Source organism: Triticum aestivum, chromosome 3D (assembly GCF_018294505.1).
Source record: "Triticum aestivum cultivar Chinese Spring chromosome 3D, IWGSC CS RefSeq v2.1, whole genome shotgun sequence".
In the NCBI taxonomy this organism is placed as follows: Eukaryota; Viridiplantae; Streptophyta; class Magnoliopsida; order Poales; family Poaceae; genus Triticum; species Triticum aestivum.
This window is the reverse complement of record NC_057802.1, coordinates 551,118,646-551,127,141: the sequence shown is the minus strand read 5'-3', so window position 1 is coordinate 551,127,141 and position 8,496 is coordinate 551,118,646. Positions and strand designations below refer to the sequence as shown.

At 40.4% G+C, this 8,496-nt stretch overlaps 1 long non-coding RNA gene across 1 annotated transcript; it reads right to left on the bottom strand.

Annotated features, from left to right (window-relative positions):
• Positions 1-481: 481 nt before the first annotated feature.
• LOC123075341 (uncharacterized) lies at positions 482-5,120 on the bottom strand. The gene is made up of 3 exons (XR_006436119.1): positions 3,970-5,120; positions 2,358-3,876; positions 482-2,258 (listed from the first exon to the last, which is right to left on the bottom strand). It is a non-coding gene; the product is annotated as an uncharacterized lncRNA (long non-coding RNA).
• Between the last annotated feature and the right edge of the window lie 3,376 nt (positions 5,121-8,496).

The window sequence follows — 8,496 nt, the reverse complement described above, 5'->3', positions numbered from 1 at the left end:
TGCTCTATGATCAATTATCTCTCTATGTAGTGCATTGGTGCGTGAACGAAGTGAAAGGAAAATAGTAATCCTATAATGTTCCATGCTATATGCGCAACAAATCATGGCAACAGAAGTATCACCCATATGAAAAACCGAACTATGTGAGCACAAATTTTTGCATCCAGTACATTCATCACAAGGAAAAGAACTCCCGTAGAAAAAACTCCCCATCTTCAATCACCGGCCTAAATTCCGAATAGGCATCAAGATTGTTCGTCCCATTAGAAGGAACCATATAACGATTCTTTACTTCAGTGACAGGATGTGTCTGAACAACCACACAAATATGAGAATTCAAATAACACAGAGTAGAACATGGAAACACCATATCTAAAAATGTGATGGAAAGTTTGTTTTATTCCAATTTTTGGTTTTTGAAAATCACTGTCATATATAATCCCATCATTGATATTGAACTATTGTTGTCCAGTAAGAAAAGAAGAAGATATGTTTTAATGTCTGATAAACACCACAACAGTAAGTGCGATTCTGCTTCCATCAAACTACCACAACCATGAGTTAACATACAATTTAATATCCATAAAAGAGAAAATAATCTTTTTGAACAAATCATACAGGAACCACGAATCAAAGGATCTTGTGATCTAGTACTTTCGTCCTGATATATTTCATGCACTTAAAATTTCATCATCACATTAGGCAAAATGGAGACAAACCTGGTGCTGCCAGTCTTACAATTGTACATAATCTACAAGCCGAGCATTTAAATAGTTGCCGAAAATAAAGAGCTTTGGACTTCAACGTAATGCCACTGAAAAAGTATGATCACACTTCAGGTCAACTATTTCATTTTTCTTGCATATTGCAGGTGCCACATAACCGAACCAATAATACACTAACCAAAAGGTCATTGAGTAACCAACAAAGTTCAAAAAAGCGCTAGGCGTTAATTATGCGTTTGGCCACCTACTTGCCCTTTCTATCTTAGGCGCGATTAGGCATTTCTACACAATTGTACGGAGACAGGCAACAATTAGGCGTTACTAACCACCTTATCTATAGATATAGGGGAAAATTGTCTGCCAACTGGAAGGTGTGCTCAATGTTCTTTACATAATAGATTATAAAACCTGGTAAATAAATGATTCTAAAACCTGCATATAAGAAATCGGATATTGCATCATTCAGTCAAGAAAAAAGATAACTGAAGCATTCCTGCTGTATAAAACACGATTAACGGATGCACGCCGTAGATGGATGATTATATGCATATTACCAGCCTCATCCTATCGTCGAGAGGAGCAAACTACAAACAAAGTTGGATGTTATAATAAATGATTACTCGGGTGCAGAATTCCTATGCTATTTTAATGAATGTGAGACCCAATCGCATAATATTGTCATTCAACCACTTGGCAAAAACTTTGCCCTTAGGAAGATAAGAAAAATAGCAAATATTTTGGCAAATGGGCTCAGTTTCGGTACTGTACTCGCTGACTCTAGCTGTAAAAGTATTAACGCCAGTTTTGGAAACATATAGTTTAGCAGTTAAATCAAGCAAAATACCGGAAAATGAGGCATCTTACAGACTTCTGAGGAAGATATTTCAATGTCAAATGCTACCCAAAAATATATTCTTGGAACATGCCACCCAAATTGCATAGTTGTTATATAAAGAAAACAAAGAAACATTTAAAATAGAAAGAATTGCACATCGACACTTGATGTCACCACAAACCCAACATTTAATCAGACAGCTCACAGAGACAAAATTAAACCTACCTATTGCTGGCTCTTACTGGGAAATGGGGAGAAATGATAGCTAAGTGGACCTTGTGGCTTAACAGAGTTGATCTGTGCAAGATAAAGTGCAATTTTGAATAGATTCTTAACTGTAACATAATAAATTGTATTGTTTTATAGAAACATCTGCAGACAAATACTTGAAACAAAAATATGCCATGGACCCTTATTCCTTTAAACGGTCTAAAATAAATAAGCATCGATATGTATGCCTACACAAGCCGTCTTGTGCTTTTAAATTTTCAATTAGACCAATGCAGTTCATTTTCCAGGGATTTTTAAATGATCATGTATAAAGACTCAAATGAAGATCTGAAAGTACCTTGTAGGAAAGCTGATTGCACAATCACAAATTGTAAGCTGAAGTCATTTCAAACCTGACCATACTCTAGATGACTATCTCATGATGCCCAATATACTGCTCTTTCAAGGCATCAAACGAAGTGCATTCCCTATGAAATGTGAAATTGAGAAACAATCAGCGCCTATGGACACACATCAATAGCAATGCAAAATAAAGACATAAGCCAAGCAAATACTCAGCAACCTACCGAATGTTAGGATTAAGAAGTCCAGATGCTCCATAGTTTGATGGAGCACAATGCTTACTCGAGATCAGATTCTACCCCGAATGATTGTATGCATCGACAATAGTAAATTTCTCTCCAGGGCTGTTGAATAGAGCGAAAGGCATGAAGACGATTACCAAGCCAAGCAAACAATAACAGGCACACATAACAACTGATGTGCGGAATTAACTCTCACTAAAAAAAATTATGTCAGCGATATCCTCATTGATATACCAAAAGCAGGCCAAGCGACCAATTAACCTCTTGTACCTGTCGGAAAGAAACAACAAGGAACAAAAATATCAAGGACACTGAACATAAAGAATCAAGAGTGTTGTATAGAAAGCATCCAAAATAAATGTCACAAACGATGGGTTCTTTCTCAATATACAACAAGCAGAACATAATGTCGAAATGATAAATGCCGAAAAAGGAAATCACTAAGATCCATGTATAATAAGTGATTGAGGTTAATGCCCAACAAATTACTGAAGCTTATATGCACACAACAATATTAAAACCTGCAGGTATTTCTTGGTACAGAGCAGACCTACGAAATCTATTATAAAGCAAGATGCAATCTATTTATGCACATGGAAATGAACACCATAATGAGAAGGTTGAATTTATAACAATTCACCGGTTGACAAATTATATCGCAACCTCTGGATCAGGCGGACACCATGCAAATGCTAAAATGCACAACAACCAATCGTTGAATCTAAGCTTGTAAAAACAGTCACACATGGAGATCGCCATTTGTTTTTGCTCCTCCCCATGCTTCCTCCATCAACCACAGACTGCAAAAGTAGCATACATATAAACTGAGCACATGAATCGATTGTACCATGTCCAATTATGAATTAGTGTGGCTGTAACTCTTCCACCACACAACTCAATCAGAGCCTGAGCAACCACGCGACAAAGAAGAGAGTTGTTAATTGCCAACCTTGTTGTTGTGCGACCGCCGTTACCAAGCTCTGACACGAGATAGAAGGAGCTTAGCTTGGGAAGGGCAATTGGCAGAGATAAATAGCTGCAAATATTCTAGAAAAATGAGAGAAAAGTGAATTTTCAATGGGTTCCCACCATGAATTTGTCGAACTCCACAAAAGTGGAGCAGGGGCCATAGAAAATCTCTTGATTATATATACCATGAACAGGCTCTGTCCAACATCATCGATGTTTTTGGCATTGTGTCAAATAGACAACACCACACAAGAAAAATAAAGTGACAAATGCACAAGCCGAGAGAGAGGACTGGGAAGAGCTCACCTTGAAATCTCAACCAGCGCTTCCCGAGCCGCACTTGTTGTCTTGAACACCGCTCCTGTCCGTAGGCTGCTCCGGCGCTCGTTGCCAATCATCAAATCCTCACAATTGATCTGGACTTCTCTTTTGCCAACTAAACCAATAACTTTGTGTCATCTATTAGATACGAGATTTAATAGGACAACACCAAAAGTATCTCTTCTCCAATTCCATTCTCGGTAGTAACAATCTGGGAGAGATAAACCATATTATTTCTATTTCCTTGAAGTATGAAAATATTGCAGTACCGTGAAGGGAAAATTCACAGAACTTGAGTGCTCACCTAGGACTTAAAAAGGATCTATTGCTGCTCAAACTGTCCGCACCATTCTGAAACATCCACTCTCTGCAGCAAAAACAAACGGAAACCACCAAACTGAGTATTGTATCAACCCTGAAACAACAATCTGGAAAGATGTGGAATTGAGAACATGCCCCTATGAAGCTCCCATTTGAACAATTAAACCATCAGCTGCAAAATTGTACATTCATGAAGCAAACATGACTATGAACCTGCACTAAATCCAGAAACTAAAGAACACTGTTTGAAGAAGAAGACATATGTACCACATGAAGAATGTAATCTTCTGACAATAATTACTCTCTGGTACACTGCAGAACAAATGTGAGAGTGAGAGAGAGATCACTTTTTTCTTCACCGAGCTCTTCCTCAAGATTCACCCCCTTCTCCTTTTCTCTCATATCTGCACACATGTGTTTAGTCTTTAGAATCACCATAAATCAAGGAGTAAAAACTGGGTTGAAGATGAGACCTTGCTACTCCTTGCCTCATGGCAATCCCGCTCATCCTCCCCTGCTTCATGCGCACCACAAAGACCACACCACCCCCTGCTCACCTATGGTAGCGACCTGCACGCGATCCAGAAGCACAGCGCGCGGCAGAAGCGGATCGAGAAACATGTAGAGAGATGGACGGCGATGCAGCTGGAGGGAAGGACGCCTCCGTCGTCTGGCGCCCGAGCTACGCCTCTTTGCAGCTTGACGCCGCCACCACCGCTCCTCCCCTTCGCGTTTCCCCTCCTCCTGTGTAGGATCCATGTCTTCATGGCGACGGCTGGCTCGAGGTGGTGGAGCGGCGGCTCCATGGCGGGGGCTCGCTCGAGGCGGTGGAGCGGCGGACGAGGTAGGTGACCTACTAAGGACCGAGGAAACCCGAGCTGCTGAGATCGCTGCTGCCCTCTTACGTCACCTCCTCCCCTTTGCTTCTCCAGTGGCCATTGCATCCTCGCCTTTCCTCATTGCCTGACTGTGAAGACACATAGGCAGATGGGCCAACCCTCTTTGCCTCCCTGGTCTGTCAGATCCTAGAGCAGGTTGGCTGAGGGGGAGAGCTCGTCGGAGGGCGAGGTCACAGAAGGGTGACCACGCGGGAAGGTCGAGGGGCTTGGGGAGGCGGCTGCGAGGAAGGGGAAAAAGTGGGGATTGAGGAGAAAGCGGACGGGCGTGGGGCTGGGTTGGAGATGAGGGAGTGGGGAACTAGGGATCGAGGAGAAAACGAACGGGTGTGGGGTCACGATGTCCTGTAGCACGTCGAGCGTGCGGCGGGCGCAGAGTGGCTGCCTCATCCACTATTCATAGCCGACGTGGATGGCCTGGTTGTGTCTTGTAGGGGGCTCATCCTTTATATGTTCAATGTTGAAGAGCGGCTTGCCGCTTGTTACCTGTTCCACACATGTTCAAATAGCAATAGAAACATAATCTGAAGCAAGATTTATCGGGTTGCCTTTTTCTAACTGATTAAGAACTACTTCCATTTAAGCTGCCAATGCATGGTTACGTTGTAGTCAACATGGACTGGTAATGAAGTAAAGAAATGACTATACTGGCAGAGGTAGCTCATAACTAAAAGGAAACTGCAAGAAAAGTAAGTACCTGAAGAAATTGGAACCACAACAACTCTATATATCAATTGCTTCCTCAGAATCTCTATCAATCATATACTTCCTCTGGATGGACAGACGAAAATCATAGCAAAGTTCACCCTGGAAGAACAAAGTACAAAGCAAATATAGTCAACAATCTAAAGGTACCACCGACGGTAAACATCGTAGCAATAAACACCATACAGAAGCATGACCTTTTATTACAAATAATGCCTTGCGTGATCTATGACTGAAACTACAATCATGATAAAGCACATGCATAAACTATGTAATAAACTGGGTGTTCACCCTTTGTCCTGGATCAGAATCTCATCTAACTTAAATCAATTCAACCTCTCCTTTCTTTACTGAACGACCAGAAGAACTAACAGAAAGTATTTTGTAGTAGATATCACAGTGGTACGATGACACTATTGAACAAAGGGGCTTCTATTAAAGCTGCCCAAATTTTCATAGTTTACTAAAAGGTAGCAACTATCAATCTATAATGGACTGTATAAACAAACAAATGTTGATGCTACATGATTTAAAGCTAGCAGCCAATTCTCAAATGAGGAGAGAAAACTAAGTCATACCTTGGCAGTGGCCGCTCTAGGTCCTCCTCTCCCTGCAGATCCCAAATCGCCTCCATCAGCCGCTCCCTTGGCAGCGGCTGCTCCAGGTCCACCTCCAGGCCTCAAATGTTATCTATCCTTTAAACACTACTACCAACTCAACCTGAGCAAGAGCACGAACTCTCCCTCTCACTCCGCCTATATCTTTTCCTCTGACCAGACTAAGGAGAAAGTGCATTCTTTGTCTTCTTATCATCTCTATATGCCTTTTTCGTGAAAGCTATATGTCTCTCAAGAAGAAAGAAATAGTGACCACTCTCTCAACAATGTCACTCTGAAATGAAACCAGCAACAACCACTGCCTATCTTTCTCCCTAACCCTCTTCTCCATCCTAGTCCCTCTCTATCCCTCTTCTCACACCCGAAAAGAAAGGATTAAGGACGTACATAACTGATGGCGAGCGGAGAAAGAGAGGTAGGGGAGGAGGGAGCCTCTCCTGCATAAGCAGTTTTGAGATTAAAAAAAGTTAGAGAGAGTCACCTTTAAATACTTGTTTCAGTCCTTTAGTTGTGCATAATGCTTATTGAAACAAAATAAATATACTTAGTTGAAGTAAAATTAATTACATTTCCGAAAGATGTTGCTCTCACATACATCAGTGAATCCTACATTGCTTAAACTAAAATACATATTGTATTAAGTTTAGTTCGACTACTGTTGTGTTCTACTAAATGAAAACAAACCCACACTCATGTTGTGCTTCCTAATCTATCTATCAGAAAATATAGCTGCTTGGACAGGTAAATAATCTACAAAAACATCTTATATCCCACATGAAGCAAGCTGCAAGCATTAGTCACCAAGAAGAGGCCTCACAATATTGTTTGTGCAATATTTTCTATCCTTCATGCCTAGCTACAATTCCAGGTAAGAACTAAAGGAACACCATATCTTAATTCTTAATGCAAGTGCAGAAGGACAATGCAGGGGATACATGAATTATGAAATGTACCTTCAATCTGAATAGTACTTTCTATTTGTCATCATTGAAAGCACATGTAATACCTGGCATGGGTAAATAAGAAGAGAGATAATTACGTACAATATTGATCGATATCAGTCAAGGTGCATATATTAATTGAAAAATTATCTTTAGACGGTCATCGAAATATAATTACTACAGAGTAGATAGATGTCACTGGATCCTATTCCTACAGTCTGCTTAGTACTACAAATACAAATGATGGCTTGTTCAGCAAAGTTGTACCATACTTAGCTACCGGGGTAGCAGGATAGTATGATTAATTCAGAGCAATAAGAATGAGATAATCCCTCAAGACTATCATTAGTATAGATAAATCTAAGACCGTCTTGTTAGCAAGATAGACAAAAGATACATAGTATGCTCCATAGGGAGAAAACCTCTCATACAACCCACACATGGAAAGAAAGAATTAACCAGTAGAAAGGTACTAACTGAGAGCTAATTATGTTCCTACAAAGAGAACCGCACAAACCATTTGTCTTCTTCTTAACTACTGAATGAACAGAATTCCATCAAGAACAAGAACTTGATTTCCCCTCACTTGTTTCACTAATGTGACTAGTCTTGACTGTAGGTTTTTTCTTTCTATAGAGAAGCGACTGCGCTAGAGATGCTTATTAAAGGTTTGCTTGGTGGCTTCCTTGCTTGACAGGCTTTCCTTGTTGATTGGCTTGGTCTGCTAGTTCCCGGAAATCACTTCCAGCTCAACATAATCTCAATAAAATGCTGCAACGAACAGGGATGCCAACATGAATCTGGTGAAGGAAATATGCCCTAGAGGCAATAATAAAGTTATTATTTATTTCCTTATATCATGATAAATGTTTATTATTCATGCTAGAATTGTATTAACCAGAAACATAATACTTGTGTGAATACATAGACAAACAGAGTGTCACTAGTATGCCTCTACTTGACTAGCTCGTTGATCAAAGATGGTTATGTTTTCTAGCCATGGACATGAGTTGTCATTTAATTAACGGGATCACATCATTAGGAGAATGATGTGATTGACTTGACCCATTCCGTTAGCTTAGCACTTGATCGTTTAGTATGTGGCTATTGCTTTCTTCATGACTTATACATGTTCCTATGACTATGAGATTATGCAACTCCCGTTTACCGGAGGAACACTTTGTGTGCTACCAAACATCACAACGTAACTGGGTGATTATAAATGTGCTCTACAGGTGTCTCCAAAGGTACTTGTTGGGTTGGCGTATTTCAAGATTAGGATTTGTCACTTCGATTGTCGGAGAGGTATCTCTGGGCCCACTCAGTAATACACATCACTATAAGCCTTGCA